Source organism: Ailuropoda melanoleuca, chromosome 1 (genome assembly GCF_002007445.2).
Source record: "Ailuropoda melanoleuca isolate Jingjing chromosome 1, ASM200744v2, whole genome shotgun sequence".
Taxonomy (NCBI): Eukaryota; Metazoa; Chordata; class Mammalia; order Carnivora; family Ursidae; genus Ailuropoda; species Ailuropoda melanoleuca.
Genome location: NC_048218.1, coordinates 159,778,395 through 159,791,117, shown reverse-complemented (window position 1 = coordinate 159,791,117; position 12,723 = coordinate 159,778,395). Strand labels below are relative to the sequence as shown.

At 39.9% G+C, this 12,723-nt stretch overlaps 1 protein-coding gene across 1 annotated transcript in view; it reads right to left on the bottom strand.

The window, feature by feature from the left end:
• Positions 1-12,723, bottom strand: part of DNAH11 (dynein axonemal heavy chain 11) — a 323,435-nt gene that overhangs the window by 303,030 nt on the left and 7,682 nt on the right. Inside the window, exons 5-6 of the mRNA XM_034643547.1 lie at positions 9,904-10,052; positions 896-920 (exon numbers count right to left, since the gene is read on the bottom strand). The gene's annotated coding sequence lies outside the window, so the exon portion shown is untranslated. The remainder of the gene's footprint in view (positions 1-895; positions 921-9,903; positions 10,053-12,723) is intronic.

The following is a 12,723-nucleotide window of genomic DNA, read 5'->3' as shown; positions in this document are numbered from 1 at the left end:
CGAAAACCCGCTTTCAGATTCAGGGGGAAAAAAACCCCGATAACAGTGCTAATATTAGAGTACAATTTTCAAAAAGTTAAATATGTAACTCAAAATATAGAATGAAGACATGTCAAAGATATATTCAACTCATTATTGAGGAAAGAAAATGGTGAGGTTGTTTAACAAGGAATTAGAGAAAAAGATTTCTTGTCTGTGGAGGAAGACTGTTAGAATAGATTGCTAGGTTAGATACAATACTCCTTAATGTCTTTCAGAACACTGTAACATTAACTTTTCTTTGGGGCCTTTTTAAAAAAAAAATATGATTTTAGAAATAATTCAAATCTTTAATAAACAAAAATCTATAAATAAAAATGTAACTTCATAGAGTTCAGATCTGTAATCAGTAGTAAATAATGAGTCAATGATCTCAGGGTCCTGAGATCAAGCCCCACTGGGGTCCACAGAGTCTGCTTGAGATTCTCTCTCCCTCTCCCTCAAATAAACAAATAAATCTTAAAAAAAAAATGAGTCAAAAGAGGTCCATTTCCCTAGATAATTAAGTAATCTTTTGGTTAAATGATGTTCCAATGTGACACTGAAAAGACAGGCTGCCTTTTCTTTACCTTTTTCCCAAGCTTTGAATAATTTTTCTTAATAGCTAACATTTATTAAATACCAACCCGTCAAGGGCTATGTACTGTGCTGAGTTCATTTATTTGCTCCACAAATATTTACTGAATGCTATCTAAGTGCTAAACACTGTTCTAGGTGCTGAGAATACAACAGACTAAGTTCTTCTTCTCACATCACTGGTATAAACTAGAGTTATATTCGCTAGATGAGAGCTACACCAACTGGGTGTGTCTTCACTTCTACCAGTACTGATATGTGACCTTGACCACCTACTTACCTTCTAGGGGCCTCAGTTTCATTATCTAAAATAGGAAAAATAAAATGGCAGATTTGATGACTTTTTCAGTAAATGTTCCCTTCCCCCACCTTCATGATTGAGTATGGTTTTCTGTTCCTTCCAAGTTGTATTTGGCCATATGACTTGCTTTGGTCAATGGGATGTTAGCAGACATGACACAAAGGCTTGAAATGCGTTTGTGTGGTGGGGCTTGCCCTCTTGTACCTCTGCCATTGTCATGAGCAGAACATCCCCAGCTAGCTCTCTGGTACAAGGAACCAACCTAGACCCAACTTGAGCTAAATCAATCTACCCTCAGTAACCTACAGATACAGGAACAATAAATGATAATTGTTTTAAGTGTCATAATTGTGGTAGGATTGTCATGCAGCAATAGCATGGCAATAGTCAATGAGAGGGTTGTCCTGAGAGTTAACTCAGTTGAAATACATAGAAAGCACGAGCACTTAGGTCAGTGCCTGATACACTTAAGCATTACAAAGAGATTATCATTAGTTAGGGAGTGCAAAACATGAGAAACGGAACCAGCAAAGGTGCAATATGTTTATTATGTCAGATGTTGATAGGTTCTAAGAAGAAAAGCAAAGGAGAGTCAAGAGTTGGGAAAGATAATGCTAATTAGTATCAGTGCTCAAGAAAGCCTCACTTTGGGGCAGAAATTTAAGTGAGGAAGTGAGCCATGGATTCTGGGAGAAGACTATTTCAGGTACAGGAAATAGCAAATAGACCCATAGAGATGATGCTTGGTTTTTAGAGAAACAGCAAGACCAGTAAGAAGGAAAATAGTAGGATATGAAGATAAAGAAAGAACATGTTGGGATGCCTGAGTAGTGCAGATGGTGGTGTCAGACTCTTGATTTCAGCTCAGGTCATGATTCCACGGTTGTGAGACTGAGCGCTGTGGTTGGTCCCATGTCGGGCTCCACATCAGGCATGGAGCCTGCTTACTAAGATTCTCTCGCCTGCCCTTCTATTCCAGCCCCTGCTCCCTCTCTAAAAGGAGAAGGAGAAGAAGAAGAAACATGTGACCAAATCATGTAGGACAATGGTAATGGCTGGGTTTTTCTTAAAATGAGATGGCATCATAGAAACTGCTAACTGTCCCCACTGTCCACTCACCCTTTATTCCTTCAGGTAATAGAACACTTATCCTATTCTAGGTTTTAATGGAACTTATGGTCACCCAACTGGAAATTTCATTTCCTAGTTTCTCTTGTAACTAATAGAAAGTGAAAGTTCTGAGGTATGACTCATGTGTCATGTTCCTAAAAAGAATCTGCCAACCCTCCATTTCTTTTGTCTTTCCAGCTTGCTTGCTAGTATATGAACACGGTATGCTGAGTCATATTCATTCACACAAATGATCCGTAAGCATATGAAAAGATGCTCAACCTGCCTCACAAAAGAAAAATACAAATTCAAACTGTGGTACAATACTATCTTTTTTAATTACTAGCTTTAAGATTGACATATTCTTCGTATGAGCAGGGAAACAGGTACTCCCATCCCTGCTGGGAATTCAAAATGATACAATCCCAGAGAAATAGTCAATTTCTAGAAAAATTACCTATGCATTTGCCCTTTGACCCAGCAATCTTTCCTCTAGGGATCTATACACTAGGCTGGTTATCACAGCACGAGATTTTTAAGTAGAAAAGACGAGAAGCTACCTAAATGCCCAGGAATAGTTGGCTGGTTAAATAAACTACAGAACATCCAAATAATGGAGTAATGTACAGCTACAAAAAGAATGAGGATACCTCTATATGTTTTAGTGGAATGATTTCCAAGGCATATAAATTTTTTAAGATTTATTTATTTGAGAGAGAGAGCGAAAGAGTATGAGTGGGAGGGGTTGAGGGAGAGGGAGAGAGAGAATCTCAAGCAGACTCCCTACTGAGCATGGAGCCCAACTCAGGGCTTGATCTCACAACCCAGAGATCACGACCTGAGCCAAAAACAAGAGCTGGAGGCTTACCCAACTGTGCCACCCAGGAGCCCCTCCAAGATGTATTTTCAAGTGAAAAACGAAAGGGAGAGGAAAATGTGTATGTTTTGCTACAGTTCATCTATGAAAGTGGAGATGGTGTACCCCTGCCCTCCCCCACAGTACCTGTTTATGTGAAAATATAATTACTACAATGGGAGAATAAGCCAAAATTTTTTTTAAATGTTTACACATGAGAAAGGGTAGAAAAAACAGGGATAGAAGCTGGACTTCTGAAAATATACATGAATCATGTAAATATTTTACATAATTAAAAAATAAGTTTAAACTTAAACCTCTAAAAATAAAAACCACAACGAACCAAATGAACTTACCTGATTATTGAGTTATTGTCATAACCACACAGAGAGGGACTATTTTAAGTGATTTTAAAATAGTAATTAGACAGTGTATCCCTAAAAAGACAAGACCTAAGAACAAAAAGAAGTGCACAAAATAAAATAAAAATGATATAAACTAATCATTTTAACTTGTTTTCAGTAAGTGTGTTGCTAGTAATAGTGTGGGTAATGTTATTGTAAAAATGACTGTGCATTGTGAGTACAAAGCTGTCATAGATTGGATTCTTAGATAAAAAGATTCTAAGACTCTACGGAATCTGCATACAGATCATGTATTAGGGAGTGTGCCCAGGAAAAAAAAATACCTGTAAGAGAAGAGAAGAAGCAGGACTGGGCAGAGGGAGCAGCTGAATTGTCAGGCAGTTGCAAGAGAAGCTTGGATAGATCCCATGGGGAGTTCTTCTTCTTCTTTTTTTTTTTTAAGATTTATTTATTTATTTGAAAGAGAGAGAAAGAGAGCAGGGAGTGGGGGTCAGAGAGAGGGAGAGAAGCAGAGTCCCCGCTGAGTGCAGAGCCCAAAGTGCAGCTCAGTCCCATGAGCCTAAGATCATGACCTGAGCCAAACTCAAGAGTCAGAAGCTTTACTAACTGAGCCACCCAGGCAGCCCCATGGGGAGCTTTTTTTTTTTAAGATTTTATTTATTTATTTGAGAGAAAGACAGAACACAAGTGGGGGAGGGGCAGAGGGAGAGGGAGACATAGGGCTCTATCCCAGGACCCTGAGATCATGACTTGAGCTGAAGGCAGATGCTTAACCACCTGGGCTACCCACCCCCAGGGAGCTCTTAAACTGTGATGGTCCTTTAGAGATGCCCCAAATTGAGGCAAGAGAGGCACACCTTTGTAGCCCCATATTGCACAAGGGGAGGAGGTATATTCTTGGCCAAGTCAGCATCCTCTGGCTGAGGGCAATTCCTGGGGAATCTCAGCATGATGCCTCCACAGGCAATATTTCCAGCAGATGGGGCAATGAGTTCCTTATTCCTGAGGGGAAAGATCTAGGCAGCATGAAGTATAAAAGCAAATGAATGATTATGCTGGTGTCCTTGGAAACCAGGAATTTCAGCATAGTGAAAAAGAGAAACAGACATAAGATAGATGAGGTTAAGTAAAATGTTAAGTAAGAAAACACTTAGCTGGGGTGCCAGGATGGCTCAATCAGTTAAGCATCCAACTTGTGATTTAGGCTCAGGTCATGATCTCATGGGTCATAAGATCAAGCGCCAGGCTGGGCTCCATGCTCAGTGGGGAGTCTGCTTGAGATTCTCTCCCTCTGTCCCTCCCTCCAGTCACGCACATGTGTGTGCACTCTCTCTCTCTCTCAAATAAATAAATCTTAAAAAAAAAAAACACTTAGCTTATTTCACAAATTACTATTAATAGTGTGTGGTCTATTTAGAGACTATAGAGACTTTCGGGGCCACAGATACAAGGAGAATGTGTACCCACCCACTCATCAGCTTTTTTCCATGGACATGGCAAAATTCTTACTAAAAAAGTTTGGTGAGAGTCCTGAGAGAAGTTCCTTTGCAGTTCAGCCTGGGGAAGGGGAGCAAAACCCCACTTGGACCCTTCTCTCCTGTGGTGGTTTCCACCAGCACTCCTCCTCTAAAAGAAAATCATACTATAATATATAAATGTAGCATATCAACACATCGTACACTTAAAACTTACAGAGTGTTATATGTCAATTATATTTTGATTTTTATAAATGAAATAAGTAAATAAATAAGTACCCTCTCTTTACCCTCCACAATCAATTAAGTGATCCATCAACACCCCTTCTGTCCAAAAGGTGTAGCATAATTCCTCTCTCCTTGAAGGTAAGACTGGATTTAGTGACTCTTCTATTGAAGAGAATATGGCAGAAAGACCTAAAGGTGAAGCAGACATTGAAAAATACTTTCTGGCAAATCAGTTCCACCTTAAACACAAACTAATGTTATAGGAATTTGAAGCTGGGGGTGCCCTAAGCATAACCATAGCAACAATAAATCTCAAACTAGGTCAATCACACACACCATAACAGAGATGAAGAATGCTTATAAGTGCATCAGAAGACTCCACACATCCGAGCAAACAATCAGTGAACTTGAAGGTAGGTCAATCCAAGTTACCCAAAATGAAACACGAAGAGAAAAGAGTATAAAAAGGAGACCTTGGTGCCTGGGTGGCTTAGTCAATTAAGCGTCCAGCTCTTGATTTGGGCTCAGGTCATGATCTCAGGCTCCTGGGATGAAGCCCCACATTGGGCTCCGTGCTCAACAGGAGTCTGCTTAAGGATTCTCTCCCTCTGCCCCTCCCACTCTCATGCACGCACGAGCTGTCTCTCTAAAATAAATAAATAAATTTTAACCCCACCCCCGAAAAAAAGAGGACAGATCATCCAAAAGCTGTGGGCGATTATCAACCAGTCTCAAACATGTAGTTGGAATCTCAGAAAAAGGGAGAGAATGAGACCAAATAAATATGTTTTAAATCGTGGCTGAGACTTACTTTTCAAAATTAATGAACACTACCAAGCATAGTGGTAGGAAACTCAGAGAACACCAGGCAGGAAAGATACCAAACAAAGCAAAACGAAACAAACAAAATCCCATGTACACACCTAGGCATATCCTATTCAAACTGTTCTAAACCAAAGATAAAAAGAAAAATCTTAGCGGCAACCAGAGGGGGGAAAAACACACGTGGTATAAAGGAAAGAAGTAGAACAGATTTATTTTCAAGCCATAAGATAGTGGAGTGACATCGTTAAAGAACAGGAGGAAATAGAGTGAAATCAGAATTCTAAAGCTGGCAACAATATCTTTCTAAAATGAAGGAGAAATAAAAAACTTTCTCCGATAAACAAAAACCAAGAGGATTCATTTTCAGCAGACCTGCACTATAGGAAGGTGGCAGAACAAGACAGGCGAACCCTGGCTTTCAGGACCAATTGATGGAGCAGCCCTGCTCACCCTTCCAAACTTCCCTCATGGCTTGGATAAACAGAAATAACCTTTTCTTTATTTATTTTCTTCCTTCCTTCCTTCCTTCCTTCCTTCCTTCCTTCCTTCCTTCCTTCCTTCTTCTTTCTTTCTTTTTCTTTCTTTCTTTCTTTCTTTCTCTTTCTTTCTTTCTTTCTTTCTTTCTTTCTTCCTTCCTTCCTTCCTTCCTTCCTTCCTTCCTTCCTTCCTTCCTTTTCCTGTATTTTGGGTCTCTGTAAAAGCATTTTAGCCTATATTCTAATTTGTACAGATGAGAGTCAGTTAGGGTTCTTTAAGCAAAAGAGTGACATGATCTCAGTAAGGATTGAGAAGGATGATTCTAGAGTACCTGGGTGGCTCAGTCAGCTAAGCGTCCACCATTGGCTCAGGTTATGATCCTGGGGTCCTGGGATCAAGTCCTGCATCAAGCTCCTTGCTCAGTGGGGAGCCTGCTTCTCCCTCTGCCTCCCTCTCTCTGTCTCTGATGAATAAATAAATAAAATCTCCTAAAAAAATAAAAGGATGATTCTAGCTGTTTGCTGTGACTATATAATAAAGAACCAAGGATTATAGCAATAACCTAGATGAGGGATATTGGCAGTGATATACAGTAGTGGGAGTGGTGAGAAGTTATGAGAAGTGGTTAGATTTTTGAATATCAAAGTGAAGCCAATAGGATTTGTTGAAAGTTTGGATGTGGAATATATGAAAAGAAATAATTATGGATTAATAGAATTTTCTTTTTTTTTCTGACAAGATAAGAGATGGATTTGAGATGCATTGAGATCAAGGAGCCTGGAGATAAAACACATTTGAGGAAGGAAACCAGGAAAATGGCTTTGGACATATTAAATGTGAGATGTCTAATAAATGTCCAGCTGGAGATTGAAATGCCAGTTGGATATACAGTCTAGGTTCAGGGGAGAGCTGAAGCTAGAGAAATAAACTTTAGAATCATTGTCATAGAGATAACATTTAAAGTTATGAGACCAGGGGCGCCTGGGTGGCTCAGTCAGTTGAGCATCCAACTCTTGGTTTCGGCTTAGGTCATGATCTCAGGGTTGTGGGATCAAGACCCAGGTAGGGCTCCAAGCTCGGCACTCAGTCTACTTCAGATTCTCTCCCTCTATCTCTCCCCCCCATTCGTTCCCGTGCTCTCTTTCTCTCTCATATAAATAAATAAATCATTGAAAAACAAGTAAATAAAGTTATGAGACTAGAGGAGATCACCTGGGGTTATCTGAGGACCAAACCCTGGGACTAAGAAGGAGACTGAGAAGGAGAATCTAACGATGTAGGAGGAAAATCAAGGAAAAGCAGAGTTCTAGGAGCCAAGACAGAAAAAAAATGTTTCCAGAAAAAGGGAGTAGCCAACTGTACAAAATGCTTCCGAGAGGTCGAGGTGAAGACTGAGAATCAGCTGTTGGGACTTAGTCACACAAAGTGGTCATTAAGGACCTTGAAAAGAGGTTTTTCAAAAGAGTGGTGAAGTAAAAAACCCGGTTGGAATGAATTTAAAAGAGAATGGAAGAAGAAAATTTGGAGACAGTGAGCACAGAAAACTCTGTTTAGGAGAACCAAAGAAATGGAGTAGGAAGTAGGTGTACGAAGAATTTTCTTTTTCTAGATGTTTTATTGTTTTCTAAATATATCAATGCATTTTTATCTGATGAGAACGGTTTAATAGAGAGGGAAAAGTTGCTGATGCCGGAGAGAAAGGGAGGGAATTTGCTGTCATTGACCAGGTAAGAAGAGGATGGAATCTAGCTTTAAACAGGGGTTTGCCTTAAATAGGAACACAGAGATTTTATCCACAGAAGCAGAAGAAAAGGCAGAGGTAGCTTGATACATGCCGGGATGGGAATTTATAGAGGTTCTCTTCTGATTGTGCCTATCTTCTGATGAAGCAGGAGCAAAGTCGTTATTGAAGAGTGTCAAATGAGGAGGAGGTGTTCAAGGTTTGAGATCACTGGAAAAGTGAATAAACTGTGGAAGTACAGTAGGTTTGCAGAGCAGCACTAAAGCCCGCTTGAGTTTAACTGGTATAAATCTGGGTGTTTTTCTTCAGCCATATTCAACTGCATGGTTTTTGAAGCTAAATTGGCTGGATTTAATCTTAATCGGTTGGTTTTTGCCAGGATAGTTTGATGATGGGAAATTGGGGCAGGAGAGTTGAGGGTGTATGGAAATTAGTCATTAATATTTTACTACGAATGCAGTATCACCTTATACCTTTAGAAAGTCTATTGTAAAAAAAAGACAAGATAACAATTATTGGGGAGAATGTGCAGGAAAGAGAATCCTTGGGCACTGTTGGTGGGAATGTAAACTGATGTAGCCACTACGGAAAACAGTATGGAAATTCCTCAGAAAATTAAAAATAGAACTCCCATATGATCCAGAAATCCTACTTCTGGGTATATATGTGAAGGAAATGCAATCACTGTCTCATTATTTTGAAGAGATATATTCATCCCCATGTGCACTGAAGCATTATTCCTAGTAGCCAAGACATGGAAACAACCTGAATGTCTATCTATGGATAAATGGAAAAAATTTTTTGAGATATATATGTAGGCAGATAAATAGATATCTCAATACACAGAGAGAGAGAGAGAGAGAAGGAAATCCTGCCTTTTGAGACAACATGAATAGACCTTGAGGGCATTATGCTGAGTGACATCAGTCAGACAAAGAAAGATAAATACTGTATAATACCACTTGAACGTAGAATCTAAAACAGCCGAACCCATAGAAATGGAGAGCAGAACAGTGATTACCAGGGCTGGGGGTTGGGAGACATGACGAGATGTGGTGAAAGGGTATAAATCCCCACTTAGAAGATGAATCAGTTCTAAGGATTGGCACAATGAGCATGGTTAACAACACTGTATTGTAATCCTGAAAGTGGCTAAGAGAGTGGATCTTAAGTGTTCTCACCACACCTAAAACAACAACAAAAAAGGTTATTATGTGAGATGATGGAGGTATTAACTAACCTTGTTGTGGTAATCATTTCACAATATATACATGTAGCAAATCATGACATTGTATACCTTAAACTTGCACAGTGTTACCTGTCAATAAAGCTGGAAAAAATATTTTCCTATGGGACCTAAGCTGAGTAAGGAGAGAAATGAGGGGCGAAGGGGCTATAAAAAGGTAACAGAACCAATGGATTCTGACAGGGAGAAAGGTGAATAACTTGCCTAGAGTGGGTGAATATTCAATTTCTCCTCTGGGAAAGTAGGATTTCTCCTAAATACATCCAAGGATGAATTCAGACTTAGCCTTCAGGACCAGCCTCACAAGTAATAGTATGTGACTGTTCTCAGCGTCCTGAAAAGGTCTCCTCTACTGTTTGCTAATGCCCGAAGTCCCCTCAACCTGTTTGCTCCAATCACACAATTATTCTGTGAGGGTAAGTGATCCAATTTCACAACTTCTTTCAAGTGTGATGAACAGAGTATTTAAGAGAGCAGGAGGATACCCAACAAATGAAGGAGAAAAGAGTGCCCCAAGGAGAAGAGTAGAGGAGAGTTAACAGTGGAAATGAAAAATAATGTAACGACCCCATCACAAGGGCTACGTCAGGGAGGATGCTTCACTTCTAACTGCAGTTAACCCAAACCCCAAATGACAGTGGCATAGAATAAGGACATTTATTACCTCACACAAGTCTCATTGTAGCGAAGTCGTGGGTTGGTTAATTCAGTGACTCAGGGATGAGACGCTGTTCATCTCTCTTTTCTGTCATCTCCAGTAGGTCAGTGATTTCTCCTATCGCAGCTGCTGGGTGGCAACCGTGCTTGTTAGCGCTCCATGTAGGTGACAATGTCCAAAGAGAAGAAAAGGGAACATCTTCATTTTTGAGTGGAGAAAACTTTCCAAAGCCTCCCAGAAGATGTCCCCTTACATCAAATCAGCTAGAATTACATCTGCCCATGTCCAAACCTTGCCCTTCTCTAGGAGATGAGAACTCCTCAGCTAGTTTAGCTCATTAAGACCCAACGCCAGCTTCCCCTTACCGATATGGCCACTAGGAGGAGCCTGAGCAAAATCTGGGTTCTGTTTACCAGGAAAAGGGGAAAAACAAGCATCCATTTGGTAGTTCATCAAGAGACATATTGAAGGTGTTTTTTCCTCAGAAGCCACTAATAACCTGAAACATCATGGGAAATACCACCTTACACTAACAGTTTCCCATGAATTACAAAGACTTCATCACCTTTTTTTTTTTTTAAGTGTAGCTAAACATTTAAGGAAATTTATTTTTAGAGAATCCCTTGACTGAGGCCATCTTAAGATTCTGGAAGGAGAAAAAGAAAAACAGGGTAAAACCGAAAAAACCATGCAATTTGAGGAATTTTCTTATCTGGATTTTCAGAGATGTCATGACATTAAAGCAAGTTGGTGTAAGACAACTACAACAGGGAGCTTCCGTCTCAGCCCTAATATATGTAACATAGGCGTAGAGAAGGGTGACAACGCAAGTGAGGAGACATATGCAAATCAGACAGGAACGGAAACTCGTAAGGTCAAGATCATTCAAAGCAGATCGACAACAGTAGTTTAGTTATATTTTCTTACCACTGTTGGGTTTGATTAAAAACAACAACTTCAGGCATCTTTCCAGAATATAAGCCTGAATTTAAGAGCTAAAGGCGGAAATACAGTAGAAAACGAAAGGATTTACAGAAAGAATAATTTCATAATACTTAGAAAATTCTGAGTTGTACGACTGACAAAAGCAAGTGAGGAAGCCGACAATAACCACAAGACTCTCAGGAGAGGAAATCCTCACCCAGTATTTGGTGTAATCTCTTCCTGTACCAGTGGTCATGTGCTCCACTTGACACTAGGATTATCTGTGGAGCCTGGTTATTTTTTTCCTATTAGCAACTAAGCCCTTTGAGGGCAGGAACTATCAGGGACTGGGCCACGGATTTATTTTATCCCCCACAGCATGTAGCACAGACCTTCTAGCAATACTATCGTTCAAATACTTGTTCACTTGAAACAAGCCCTTCAGAAAAGATGCCAGCACAGGAAGGACTTCCACTCCCTAAGAAATTTTAGTCAGAGAAAACATTAGTCTTTGAAGGAAGAAAAAAAATCTGTATAAAAGATTAATTAAATTACAGGTGATCAGAACAAGAAAGCAGCTTTATATCAGGAGCACTGGTTCCACAGGAGGAAGAAGATTTAGAGATTAAATAAATTCATCAAAAGAATATGAAAGGCAGTGAAGTTGTAGGGGGTATTTCCACAATTATTTCCGAACATCTTCTAAATCATATTAAACGTTATCATTTCTATTCCTGTTTGTTAAACCTTTCCTTGAAATCAGAAAAAAGGAGAAAGCCCAGAGAAAGTGCTCAGCTGAGGGCGCAGGTGGGAATTAAATGAAGCTTAATGACCCCTCCCAGCGTGCAGGCAGCAGACATGTATGTAATTAAGCCTCATGCTCAAGGTTAGCTCAACAGTTTACAAAGCCCTCTCATATAAGATATCCTATTTAGTGGAGAGAGATTTAAGGAGGAGAGCAGTGTGCTTAGGTGAGATAAATCTCCTTTTTCCTTTCATATTTACATTGCTGATGTACCCACTGTAATGTTGCTAAGATTTCTTTATGAACCGGTAAGCAATTGTGTGCTTTTCTCTCTAAATACGTATTTATATTCCTAATAGGTTGGTAGTGATTGTTCCAGGGTACAGAATTCCTCATAAAACTAGAATATTCCCAAATCTCCAAGGATGATCATACCCTCTTTTAATGCCCAAATTTTGCCAGCACCAAAAACCCCCTACCACTTTCCCAGCAATTCCTGCTGCTTACAAAAAGGGCATCCTCTGTGACTCTCCAAGGCCTGCTTGAGCTGGGACGGGTTAGAGTTCATAAAGCATTCTTTCATTTCATACCAGCAGCCCCTTTCTCAGCCACCCAAGCCCTTAGTTTCCCATGTAAACAATGGTGCAGATACAGCAATCCCCCACTTTTGTCAGTACTTTTGTCCTGAAATGGTCAATAAAACTGCTATTGGCAAGATCAAGATCTTCGAGAAGAAAGGGAGTGGATGAGAGCGAAAGGGAAATCACAAATATAGCTTAAAGTGTATTTCATCAATTGTGTGGTGCTCGTGTTTTCACGTCTCTGAAATTGGGCTGTGTCTGACATTTGTGGACTGCTGAGAACCGTGTCTGTTGTTATTAGTGGCCCTGCCATGCATCTGCAGCAAAGCTTGCAGAGAAACTCCTGCAGATAAAAGTGAACCATTTTTTTATGAAATGCGGCATCATTAGTGCTATTAATGCCACCAAAAATGATACTGGTTGAAAATTCATGACTCCTGGTGTACTAGTTATCTATTGCTGCAAAACAACTCCCCAAATGTAGCAGCTTGAAACAGCAAACACTCGTTAGCTCTACACAGTTCCTGTTGGTCAAGAATCTGAAAGGGGGTTAGCTGGGTGCTGTGGCTCAGAGTC